Source organism: Clupea harengus, chromosome 6, assembly GCF_900700415.2.
Source record: "Clupea harengus chromosome 6, Ch_v2.0.2, whole genome shotgun sequence".
NCBI classification, from domain to species: Eukaryota; Metazoa; Chordata; class Actinopteri; order Clupeiformes; family Clupeidae; genus Clupea; species Clupea harengus.
In genome coordinates, this window is record NC_045157.1 from 27,314,142 (window position 1) to 27,327,534 (window position 13,393).

Genomic DNA, 13,393 nt, shown 5'->3' on the forward strand with positions numbered 1-13,393 from the left:
TCCCTCTCCTACCACACATTGTAGGGAAGTAAGTGTTTGTGTGTGTGTGTGTGTGTGTGTGTGTGTGTGTGTGTGTATATGTGTTTGTGTGTGTGTGTGAATCAGTGCATATGTGCTGATTTTAACACAACCTGGACACTACACCTTTAATGCCCCCTCTTTACATTCCCCTTCTGTGGCAGGGTTTCTATTTTCAACCCCATGTTAATTTGATTTAGTGCATTTCAAATTGAATTGGAGGGAGAGAAAAAAAAGATGAGAGCAAATGTACTGTTATTAATGTCCCAAAGTAGTGTGCAGCAGAAAGTGTCTGGGTTTGTTCTAAGTGGATGGTCCAGATAAGAGGGCTGGCTTATGATGGGCACGTAATCTACATCCCTCAAACAGACTGCCGCCTGCTATTAAGGGCCATTGTGCTCAGTGTGGCGGTGATCAGACCCCCAGCCTCTGTACACTCATAAGTTGCGAGTCATAAAAGAGGAAGGCTTTCTGCGTTCTGCAGGATGGCACTGTCACGCTAACAAATGTCCAAACACCCATGCAGAGCCGCACTGATGCTCGGAACAGATGCCTCCGTCCAACTTTGGAAATGCAGAACTCCCCCCCCCCCCCCCCCCCCCGCCCCCCGCCTTCCTTTCTTTGAAAGGAAAGAGTATTTTGAAATATTCCGGATCTGGGAATTATATTTTTTGCAGTTTGTAAATCATCTGATATCCTAACGCTAGGCGCAATGCGTGACACATTCTGTAAAGCCCCGTAAGTTATTACAGAGCAAAGCAGTGAAACGGAGTCACAATGACTTTCCCCATTTTTCCAGTCCAGTTCATCCAAGCTAGTGTGTGACACATGACTGAGGTAGACTGGTGCACACTGAGACCCAGAGGAATAGGAGAGAAGGGGAGTGGGGGAGTAGGGGGGTGGGGGCTTGTGGCTGGTGACTCTGGACCCCTGTCTGATCCTTGTCTGGTGTTCTCTCTCCACAGGTCAGCCAACTCAGAGGCCCTTCCAGTGCCGCTACTGCCCCTACGGCGCCTCCCAGAAGGGCAACCTGAAGACCCACGTGCTGTGCGTCCACCGCATGCCCTTCGACAACAGCCAGTACCCCGACCGGCGCTTCAAGCGCTCCCGCATCGACTCCGACGCCTCGGGGAACTCAGAAGAGGGGAGCCAGCTTACCTTCGCCTCGGCTCCAGCAGGAGCGGGGGACGGCATTTTTGGGGACGACGGCCGAGCGTGCGAGTGAAACCTCCCTCACTGATGTGGGCCCCACAGGGACTCTGGAGCGCCGGAAGGCTTCATCGGTTTCAACATCAGAAAAAAAAAGACCAGGTCATTCCTATCCCAAAAGCCAACGTGATGTGGCAAAGAGGGTGGTGTGAATGAACTGATGTTGCACAAAATATATTTTCTTCTACACTAGTTCTATAGTCCTTCTAACCTTAACCAAACACATACAGACAGCAGAGAGCATCAGGTGTCCAGTTCAGACAGAGGACAGAGAAAATAAATGTAGATCCAGTTGATTATAAAAGAGAAATGGGGGTTGTGGGGATATTATGAGTGCGAAACTAAATACATACCGGTAAGTCTCGTAGTAGTTACCTGAAGAAATTGTTGAACTGACACAACAGGAAAAAAAACAAGGAGGAGAAGAAGAGAAAAGACATAAAGGACGGTCATTAAATCCTTAAAGTGACTTTTGTCCCAAAAATAATGCTTTTATCAGAAAAACGATCCGCGTGAACGATTCTGCGACAGTTGTCGGAGGACAGTGTCGTGTGTGTATATGTGTGTGTGTTTGTGTGTGTGTGTGTGTGTGTGTGTGTGGGGGGGGGGGGTATGGGTGGTGAACGCACCCCCTCATGAACATGACACCGGCGGTGGCCATTTGCCGAGCGCCAGCGCCGAGTGGCGATGTAAGGAGCGGACGATGGAGGGTGATGGGGCGGAGGGAGGGAGGGAGGGAGGGAGGGAGGGAGGAGGAGACGCGAGGCCTGGGGGGGCCTGGTGCCAGCCTGACTGGAGCTGTCATCGCAGAGGAAATCAATTCAGCTCCCCCCTCCTCCTCCTCCTCCTCCTCCTCCTCCGCCTTTATTCCCCACCCCACCCCACCCCACCCTCCAGCCCTGCTCCACTATCGCCTTGACACTCAGTGTCTTCTCAGTGGCGAGAGAAACCTTAGTCGCCCGGCTGCTTGGGCCCTCGCAGGGTCAGCCTCAGGCCTGTCTGACGGCCAGTGTCAATCCCCCCCCCCCCACCCCATCTCTCTCTCTCCCCTTTCTCTGTATCTATCTTTCTGACTAATATAATCCAAGATGGCTGTCGTTAAAAAAAATCAATGGAGTATACTTAAAGGACCCATTAGTGGCAAACAGATGTGTTTTTTGTGCAGTTACGGTATGTCATTGGAGTATCATATTCTGTGTGGCGAGTGACAGTGAAGAAATACATTTAATGTCCTTTCCGCTGGTTTTACTGTATTTTGGACAGCAGGAGCAAAATACGTCATTCGTCTTTTCATAGGGCACCGGGTTGCTCCTAAAAGCAAAGGATGAATTTGTCGTGTATATAGATACAAGGAGACAATTTCCGTAACTTAATGTTGCCAGAGGTTGAAAGTCCGCTTTGTAATATATGTGGCCTCAGAAATCAAACAGAGCTGAAAGTAGTCAATGTGCTGTTTGGAAAGACAGAATGCAGGAACATCTCCTAAACTGAGCTCTTCTGAAGCAGCTTAATAAGAGAAGAAGATTAAGATAATCATCTCCTGCCCAGTGTCTCTAATTGAAGTCCAGCATTGGTGAACTAGGCGGTCTTGTGTTGCCGAAATATGTGTGTTCTTTTACTTGTGTAAGTTTGAACATGTTTTTAGCATTTTGTACCATTGGGTATTTTAATTCGTTCCCTTTCGGGTGGACATTTTTAGCTCAGAACAAGCCTATTTGCCTAGTTTTTGCTTCTGTGTTTTGAGCGTTTCATCACTAAAAAGATTATCTGAACACAGTGTGAATCTTATAAAAATCAAGCTTCTTAAAAAAGCAGGAGCAAAAAAAGATAAGAAAATAAAATTGTATCAACTTTTGTCATACTTCTTTTGTTGAGGGCTATCGGGGGTTAGGAGGTAAATGGTGGAGGGTGCTCTTCAGTGTGTGGGCCCGCAACGGGAGGGGCCGGGCTCGGAGAGATATTAATGTTTTGTGATAAAGAGAAATGATCCGGACTTTAAGGAAGTCAATATCTTCCCGCACAGCCTGGGAGAGCTCAACACTTAAACCCCAGGCCTCAACCACACTCCACTTCTGCCGAAAGGAGTTAACCAGACGGGGCTAAATACAAACACAAAAACAAAATCACTGGAAAGATTCATCAAGGAAAAAAAAAAATCTTGTGAGTCCCTGAGTTCACCGTACTCAAGCTCAAGTGAGAACATTGGGATAGGGTCAGTCTGTAATTAAAATCTCCGTGTCATGAAGAATTAATTTGTTTCTTTGTTAATTTACGCAGTCTGGTTTTATTTCATTGTTGGTCTTTTTTTAGTGTAGGTCTCGCAGCCTAACTTAAGTCAAGCTGAACAATTTAACGCAACCCTGTGTGAGCTTTGCAGAGGGGCGACTATATTTGAAAAAGTACTTCATGACCGTAGGAAGCTTTTGGGGTATGCACTACTGTGTTAATAGTGGCTGTGCTGGTCGCTTGCTTTCTTTGTGTTTATATATTTGTGTATGTGCGCTGATTTAAATATATTAAAGGACAAAAAATATTTAAAAAAACCTTTTAGAAAAAAGATAAAAAATACCTAAAAGACATTCCACATAGCACTTTCTCTTCTTTGTTCACATCCATATACATTTATATATATATATATATATTAGTCTTTTTGGTCATCTTTAGGACAGAGACAGGCAATAACTTTGTGTTTGTGACACTGGAAACATCATTTTGGTCATTTTCTGTCTGTTTGCTCCTCGATGGACAGATGCAAATACCTTCCCTTCCTTGGACTTCTTCCTCTTCCTTCCTGAGTATTTTCCCTGAAAGATTTTGATATTTTCAGAATGTCATATATCAAACCTGATCCTCTCAATCCTGCAGTTAGAACATACAACTGACCCGAGAAGAAGAAACACACAAGAAAAAGACACTAACTTCTTGTGATCATGGTCATGATACTGTCCAACATTCCAAAATGTAGAATATTTCTATACTGGAACAGTGAAGCAAGGGTGTAGAGGATTGTGTTGCTACTATATGCTTATATCAAGTATAGTGAATTTGTATTTAAAAAGGATTCATGGGCATTTATTTATTATCATTCATCTGCTTGACAGAAACAAAAAGAAATATTCTGATCAAAAGAAGTCAGAACAGTTATTTTATTTCACCAATAACTGTTTTATTTCTGCTGTTTAGAAGTTCAGATGTCTTTGACATAGTACAGTTTTATCCAGTGTTTCATGCAATAAACCCTCTACCTCTGACATAGACACCCTGTCTCCATTTGTCCAGATCGGCATCTTTGTGTGTGTGTGTGTGTGTGTGTGTGTGTGTCTGTGTGTGTGTGTGTGTGTGAGTGTGTGTGTGTGTGTGTCTGTGTGTGCGTGTGAGTGTGAGTGTGTGTGTGTGTGTGTGTGTGTGTGTGTGTGTGTGTGTGTGTGTGTGTGTGTGTGTGTGTGTGTGTGTGTGTGTGTGTGTGTGTGCAGGTGTTCTGATACAGCTCATATCATCTCAGTAAACAATCCATCTGCAGTCCATGTTGTCCAGAACATCTGCATACACCTATGCAGAAATGGCACAGTATGTCACTAATGTTCCTCCTCAGCGTATGAGCACTGGCTCTCGGCGCTGTTTGCTGGAACCCACCATTATGTGTAAGGACATTTATGTACTGTAACGCTGATTGTGTTGGGTGATCACGGATAATGAAAGTCATATGAATGTCCACTATAGCATAATCTCATTAACACTGGTGGAGCAGAGCAGCAACAGTTCAACGTAATGTCCGAAATCAATAGGAACGGAGCAAAGGGCAGTCTCTGACTCAAAATGACCCCGCTACCACATGGCCTGTGTTGAACCTCTACCTCAACACTAACCAGATTTCTCCAGATCAATAGTAACTGCACAGGATCCTGTAGAATTCAGGGAACATTATTTAATCTAATTGCATGGGGCTGGATGGTGTCTCAGCCATGCCGAGATTTAGTCAAGATTCTTGTGCCAGAGGCTGCTGGTTGTGAAGTTGCGTAATCACCCCGCAAAGTCAAGAATCATATAGTTTCCCAACTATATGCATCTAGCGGGGCGTGCAAGTATTTACACGGCACTGCAGCCGATGCCCACAAGGTTTGGAGGCAGTTAAACTGAAAGATAGTGCAGTGACGTTTGGTGCCGATGAGGGCTGTGAGCATGGGCTAAATGAAATCCAATGGCTTTCATAAACAGTAATGAGCGCCACCTGTAACGCCAAGCCTTGCAAAGAGTCATCAGTGCATTCCGGAAGCGAAAAAAAAAAATAAGATCGTTAAGTTTTAACGCTGATATACTACAAACCTTTTGTCTGACATAAAGCACGCTCTGCCCGCATCCCTCCAAACTTTCCCAACAGCCTGTGACACTGGCAAGGAAAAAAGAGAGGGGGAAGAAGGAAGAGGGACGTGAGGGGAGAATAAAAAGGAGAGAGAGAGGCCCTGAATTTGAAATGTTGTCCCCAGTACGAGTGCTTTTTACTGTTAATGGAGAAATACAGTGCGTGGCATGTTTAATGGGCTCTACTTTTATTATACAACACTGAATAATTAACTGGGAGCCCGAGTGTCACATAGATTTATCTTTTAATTAAAATAGCGTGGTCTGCGCATATTTGAGTGGTAGTCCAAATAAATGCAATATCCAAATTTATGTTTTGTTTATCTTCTTGTTAATTATCGAGAGATTGTTCGCTGTATAACCCTTCATATTTTCGAGCCTCCCCTTACAAAGTTAGGAGGTCTGTATCACAAGTAATAAAAACCCTTGCAGTCAGATTTCATTAATTTATGGATAATTATGAAAGCACAGGCAAATAAGGTGCATAGCCTGATCTCTGCTCCTTTGCGAACAAAGATGTATGTGCGGCCATGCTGATTGTCCCGGGGTGATGAAACACAGCCTCTTTTTTTTTGTGCTTGTGTGTTCCTTTTATTTAAATATGGAATAACTCCCTTTTGTTTTATTTCATGTCATAGCCTCGGTTGTGTATCGTGTCTCTCCCATCAACCTCCTTCTTTCAAACAGACCTCTCGGTAGACCCCTGAGTATAATCCACTATGTTGTTTTTTATGCTTTATCAGTTGTAGTAAACACTACAATGACAGTAATAGAGTGAGTGAATTCCTGCAGCAACTCTGTGATATTGATGTACCTTAACACTGCAAAACCGTCCTGAATCAACAGCTTTCATACCCTCCTACATGCACATACATCAGACTTTTTTTGCGATAAATAAACTGACGTTTGTGCTTTCACATAGTACCCCTATCAGGGAATATGGCTATAACAACAACTTTGACTATGAAAGACTATGAAAGTAAACAAGAGCACAGTAAAAAAATCAAGAGCAAATGTCTAGTCGTTCCTTAAGTGAAGTGGATGACATGATGGAGGACATGAGTGGCTGTGGGCCCCCAGCGTGGCCGGCCCATTGAACGACAGAGAGAGCAGTGCCACAGCTGGCCCCTACCCCTCCACACATACATCTGTGTTCACACACACTCAAGCCCAATCTCACACTCCATAGAAGACCATCAAAAGAGCCAACGGCTGAGCACATTTTTACCACCGTGAATGGGGGGTTGGTGTTGATCTCATTTTCTTGCTCATATGTGTGGGTGTGTGTACCGAGTATTCTATGTTTATTTGTGTCTGTGTGTGTGTGTGTGTGTGTGTGTGTGTGTGTGTGTGTGTGTGTGTGTGTCTGTGTGTGTGTGTGGGTGCAAGTGTGTATGAGAGTGTCCACACTCTCTGGGTTCCCGGGACTGTAAGGACTGAGCTGGTAAATCTGCTGCCTTGTGTCTGTCTGGGTGTCTGGCTGACTGACTGGAAAAGCCTATAAGCTGGCTAATGTCTTCATTAGAGTCACATTTCGCCCATCTCTCTCTCCGTCTCTCCCCCCCTTATCTTCATCTCTGTCCATCCTTCTCTGTCTATCGCCCTATGTCCAGTACGAATGTTGGTATGAATGAAGATAACCAAGATTTTTTTGGTTTGTTTGTTTTCTTTTTCTTTGGGTAACTGAGGTGGATGACAATTGCCTCATGTGGCACCGTATTAGATATCTGTCAGTTTTTAGCATGAGGTCCAGAGACACTTAGCACATACAGATACCAGTGAATGGGTTTTTCATGTTTCCTGTGATCTTCAAGTCATTAAATGGCTCCAAGTCAATAGGTGGGGGGAAGAGGGGTTCTAAGACCTCTATAGGATCAGGAGTTGATGGAGCTCTGAAGGCTCTGCCGATCACACCTCAAGCGGTCGGTCAGGCCCACCCATGTGTGTGTGTGGGGGGGGGGGGGGGGTGATGTGGAGCGGTGTGGATGCTGGTGTGGAGGTTAAAATCTGATCAGGCTCAGCCTCCACTCCTGACAGAGCTCGGCACATGTGGCCGTATATCTCCCACCAAGCCAATTAGCCCTGAGATCAAACTCGCTCACCTCCACAGACTCCCAGTGACTCACTGCTGTTGAGAGGCTCAGAACAGCCGAGCCCGCTCTAATTACGCTTTGATGTGTTTCCTGTGTCACTTCCTGCAGAAAATTCTGACAGTTCGGGCGGAGGTCAGGGCCGCAAGGTGGTGAAATTTTGACTGTGTAAATATACAGTTCTGTGCTCGCTAGTTTCACCGGTCTTGAAAAGCCTTTGTGTCTTTAATTGTATTTAGATGTTGCAGTGAGAAACTTCTCAAAGGTATGCCATTCATGATGAATATGTTCATGAGAGAATATTGTATAATTGTTTTTTTACAGTTACCAAAATATAATAAATTACTCCAAATATTTGCATATTGCAGACACACACGTATATGTTCTATTAGCCTATATCTTCTATTTTAATTATGTATGAAAATTACATTTTAATCCCACAAGAGCTAAGATTTAAGCACTATGGTGTGGATGTGCAGTGCTTCCCTCTGGAATCCTGCGCTTTTAATAAAAGAATGTAGAACCTATCCGCTGCTCTTCTCCTCTCTGGGGAGAGCTGTGTGAGCATGACCAAATGTGTGTTTTCATGAGATCATTGCTCCGAGGTTCAAACACATGACCTGTCAGGCTACATGGAAGCGTCCGAGGCCTCTTGACTGCGTTGGCTCTATTGTTCTTGGCAGGGCAAGTTTCACGGGGCCCTGCTCTTCCACGCCGTCCCCCGCTCTTAACTGCAGGCTGCCTCCGAAAGCCCGGGAATACTAATTACAGCTGTTTTGTCACGACTTGGCAAAGGCCATCATCAGAGCCCGCGGTTGCCCAATTATAATCTTTTACCAATCACCAGCGAGGTCAGCCACCCCCCACCCCCACACCCCGTTATTAAAAAGTCTCTGGGTGGAGGAGGGTCAGGTTATCAGCTGGCCTAATTACCCCCCGTTCCTCAATGAGGGAATTTCAAGTATTACAGGTACACACTCAACAAGACTTTAATCGCTGTCTGTATGGAAATGTTTTAGATGTCCTTGGCGGAGAGACAAAGACCAGCAAAATGGGGCATTCGTGCTTGCACGTGTGAGGAAGACTTTGTGTTTTTAGATGTTCCTCTTTCTGTTTATGTGTGTGTGTGTGTGTGTGTGTGTGTGTGTGTGTGTGTGTGTGTGTGTGTGTGTGTGTGTGTGTGTGTGTGTGTGTGTGTGTGTGTGTGTGTGTGTGTGTGTGTGTGTGTGTGTGTGTGTGTGTGTGTGTGTGAGAGAGTGTGTGTGTGTGTGTGTGTGTGTTTGTGCGCACGAGTCAATATGTGTGTGTGTGTGTGTGTGTGTGTGTGTGTGTGTGTGTGTGTGTGTGTGTGTGTGTGTGTGTGTATGTGTATGCTTTGGTACAGTATGTATGTTTGTGCGCAAGTATGTTTAGCTGGAGGCACTTAAAATCCCCTCTGCTTGCTCTGATGAAAATCATCTTATTTTTGCGATGAGAGAGGGTGCCAGTCACATTAGAGTGCCTCCCCTGCTTACTCAGACTCGCCCAAATTGTTTAAAAGACGGAAAAAATCAAGCTAAAAATGGCACAAAAAGGGGCTGACAATGGCTCAGTATCCACGACGGCGAGGCAGAGGGCTCAGCCATAATCACAACTGCATGCTGCAAAAGCACAGTGCTTAATCTGTCCTCTCGGTGTTAATAGGCTTGGCACTGTCCACGTAGAGAAAAGGCACTCCTGATACCCTACATTAAGCATGCAGGACACACAGCCATAGGGGGCCATCCACAGAGCCGAGCACGTTCCAGAACTGCAACCCAACAAAAAAAAGAAGCCCTTATATCACAATGTATCACTTCCTATGGTGTTGTTCAACAGCACCACACTTCAATGTCAAAAATGAAAGCAAATATTTGTTGTTAGCACGTTACTCTCTCCAAATATGACTAGATCTGCAAACACACTGAAGCAATGCTCTGTGTTTTAATGCACCATAAATGAGGCTATTGCAGTGACTGAATTCCCATGGTGAGAATGAACCATTTATTGACCTTGTCTGTTTGCGTTTTCACTCACACCAAACAATGGCTATTGTTTTCTTAAGCCCTGTAAAGCCAGCGCTGAGAAGCCTGTAAACTGCACATGTCTGCTAAACTCAAGCAGAAACACTGCTGCTTACATTAGTCAGGCAGTCATCAAAGAGTTAACATCCTCGGATAAAATATCAAATCTGTTTCGCCTCCAGATATCCATTAAAGTACAGAATGCTGTTTTCTATCACAGCTTAGACGCCAGATGTTCGCCCCATCTCCACTCATTGCAGATGTAATGGGGTAGAATGCTGCAGTTTGTGACTTCGCTGGCATCCAGGCTGTATACCGCACAGGGGAAAACAGTCTGAGATGTATAATTATACCCCATTAATACTCCGGCTTTATTTCCTTGCAGCGGAAACAAAGCTTAATAAAATAACAGCCGACGCCACCGAGCGCTCCATTTGCAGGACACAGATGAGTGTGTTTGCCCAACAAGCGCCATTAACATTCTCTGGATGAACCAGGGTGGTCACACAAAGAGGAACAAAGGTCTTGGGGAAAAAATGCAGGGAATAGCCAAAGGTGCAGTGATGCTATATGAAGTGTCTTTTTTTCTGGGGGGTAAACACACAGAATCAAGAACACTTGGTTATCACTGTGCTCCTCTTGCTGAGAATAGCAGTACACTTCAGCTTGCTTGAGACCTTAATATTTTTACTTGGACCGAATAAATCAGTCTGTTGACTGTTGTTTCCCCTTGTCTGCCCTGATGTATGTGGTCGGGACCAATCAAAATCAATCAAAATCAATCAAATTCAATCAAAATCCTCATTACGAATCGAATGTGGCAGGGGAACTTTTAAAAATGTGTCCGAGGTGACCAACACTCATCTATTTATTTTTATCGAGGTCTCTCCGCGGGCAAGAACCGAAATTGATTTATATCCCTGAGCTTTTAAGAGTGCAGGACCCAGACTTTCCCAAATGAAGCAGAACGCTGTTAAGAATTTCAAATGCGCTTTTAATACCTCCTCCTCTTATTGATGTTTAGGTGCAAATCTGTCTTTTTTATTTCTGTCATTTCAGCTGCATCCTGCAGTGAGCTTGTGTGTGTGTATGTGTGTGTGTGCATGTGTATGTGTGTGTGTGTATTTTTATGTGAGTGTGTTTTAGATTGTATGTGTGTTTGTCTGTGTGTGTGTGTGTGTGTGAGTGTGTGTGTGTGTGTGTGTGTGTGTAAGTGTGTAAGTGTGTCTGTTTGTGTGTGTTTGGAGAGGGATTGAGCATTTATTTCTCCTAGCGTCTGTCGTGAAGCCAGTGAGAGGGAGCGGGTAATGGTAATCTTTTTTTTTTTCTGCTGTCATGAATTGCGCCGAAGGAAGGTCTGGTGCCGTTCCTAGAGAGGGCTGTTAGATTGATCTGAGCCCTGGAGAAGATATGCTATAGATCGTGTACAGCCCCCCCTCCTCTCCTCTCCTCTCCTCTCCTCTCCTCTCCCCTCCTCTCCTTCCCATCACCCATTTGATTAATGGGCAAAATACGTGAATACAAATATCAAAACGACCCCTCAAATAGAGACAGGGCAGAATGTGATCAACTCACGGAGGGAAAGGTATGAGGAATAAGTTTGGTCTTATGAAAAACTTTCCCTCTTATTTCCATGGCTTCCCTCTCTCAGCCATTGTAGATTTGATAATTAATTCTTGCATATTGCATCCAGTCTCTAAAGATGAATAAAGCGTCGGCGAAGTGCTTACTGCCATTACACCCGAAGTGAGGGGTTGTGGGTGGAGTTGCATGAAGTACTACACAGTATGTCTCACGTGCACATCAAAGGCAAATGTAATGAGATCTGGAGGTAGTACCACAATAACATGGAACTACACAGGCGCTATTTGCTTTGCCTTCTCCTTTCTCCCTCATTAAGGATTCTCCATTCAAACAACCTCCATGTTAAATACCATAACACAGTGTTTTTTGTCTGAGGATATGCTCAGATGATACATAACTAAAAGACAATGATATCCCTTTGTGCATGCAGCAGTGTTTGTGAATTTTTTTTTTTCTAAATGATGCTCCCTCTCTCTGTGTGTGTGTGTGTGTGTGTGTATGTGTGTGTGTTACAGGGGCTTCATGTCATAGAGAGGAATGGGGGTGTAGGGAGTGTGTGGAGGTGCTACAGATAGTCACATGAGAGGCGAAAGGAGGGGGTGGTGAGAGCCAGGGGAGGGTGGATTTGTGGTGGCCATAGCAGCTTCCTGTGACAGAGCAGGCCACTAATTGACATTTTCATTAACACTGAATTTATGGTCCTATTTCTGTCTGTGATAATGACCATTCCTTGGGAGAGCACTGGAGTTTGTTAATGGACATGAAATCAGGGGGAAAACTTGTTTAATTATGGCAAAAGGGCTGTCTCCTCTCTTCTCTGCTCCTTTCTTCATCCATTTTCTGTCTTCATCTTTTTCCCACTCTATGCTACTGTACAATATCTAAGGTGCACTTAAGGTTTGCTATAATATTTTAGGTTTATAGTGTGCATATGTGTGTGTAAGAACAAATATTTAGGCTTATATCCTATAATTTCCCAAAATAAATGCAATTGAAGATTATGCAATATTATGAAAAATGCTAAAGATTTTTTAGGGATATGGCAATTGGTTTGACATGGAGTATATATATAAAAAATGAGTGATCCCACCATTCTGAAAATGTAATATGACGTGTATTTATGTAGTGAGTTCCTCATCCTTGGTAAATAGTAAACGGGCAATAGTATTGGGGATGCTTTGTTTGGAAGCAGACAAGTTGTTATTTTCATAAGTGCATTATATTACGTTTGTGCTGACTTACACAAATACATGTTTTTTGTTGCACTAAAACATTATACTCGCCAAAAATCATTCAAGGTGGGCCTGTGATCTAGTTTTAAGGAGTTTTGCTATAATGTAATGCATAGAACAGTGGTGTGGCTCTGTTGTGCCCCTGTTGGCCTGAAGTATATCACTGGTTTGACATATAACCACCAGCACTAAGGAATATGGACAGAACAATGCTTCTGATTTTTATGTGGTGAGGGAGAGGCCAATTCTCATGACCCCCCCAGTGGACATCTTGAGCACTGCAGTTCTTGGACTTGTCAAAGAAGGTATTTGTATGTGTGTTGTAAATAAGCTGGAGTATCTCCTGAATGAGCAGCCCAAATATATCAAATAGCTCATTAACTGTCACAGTATTTTATAAACAACCTCAAAAAAATATGAGGCTAAAACCACGTATTCACTTAACCTATAGCCTACATTTCTGAAGCAGCAATGTAGGCAAAAAGAACAAGACTAACAGAAGCTAACACTATAAAATGATATGCTAGCTATCTAATACACTAGGTAAGAGTGGAGACGAGGAATAACAACAAGACCTAAGAAGACCTATGACTGTGAAGTCATCATACATTGAGGTATTTTTAATCTACTGTAAATCTGTGACATGGTGTACATGTCTTCCTTCACATCTGTCAAGTAGCAGTTTAAAAGATGACATAGCCAGGGCTGCAACAATAACTGCATCACTGCCATACTGCGGTACTTGGAGGCCATTACCACCATAACAGTTTTTTCCACAGGAGAAGGAAAAAAACGATTCTAAAATGCCCAGCACCTCTCTGGAGAAGCAGTCCAGTTTCTTCTCCATTAACTTTGTTAG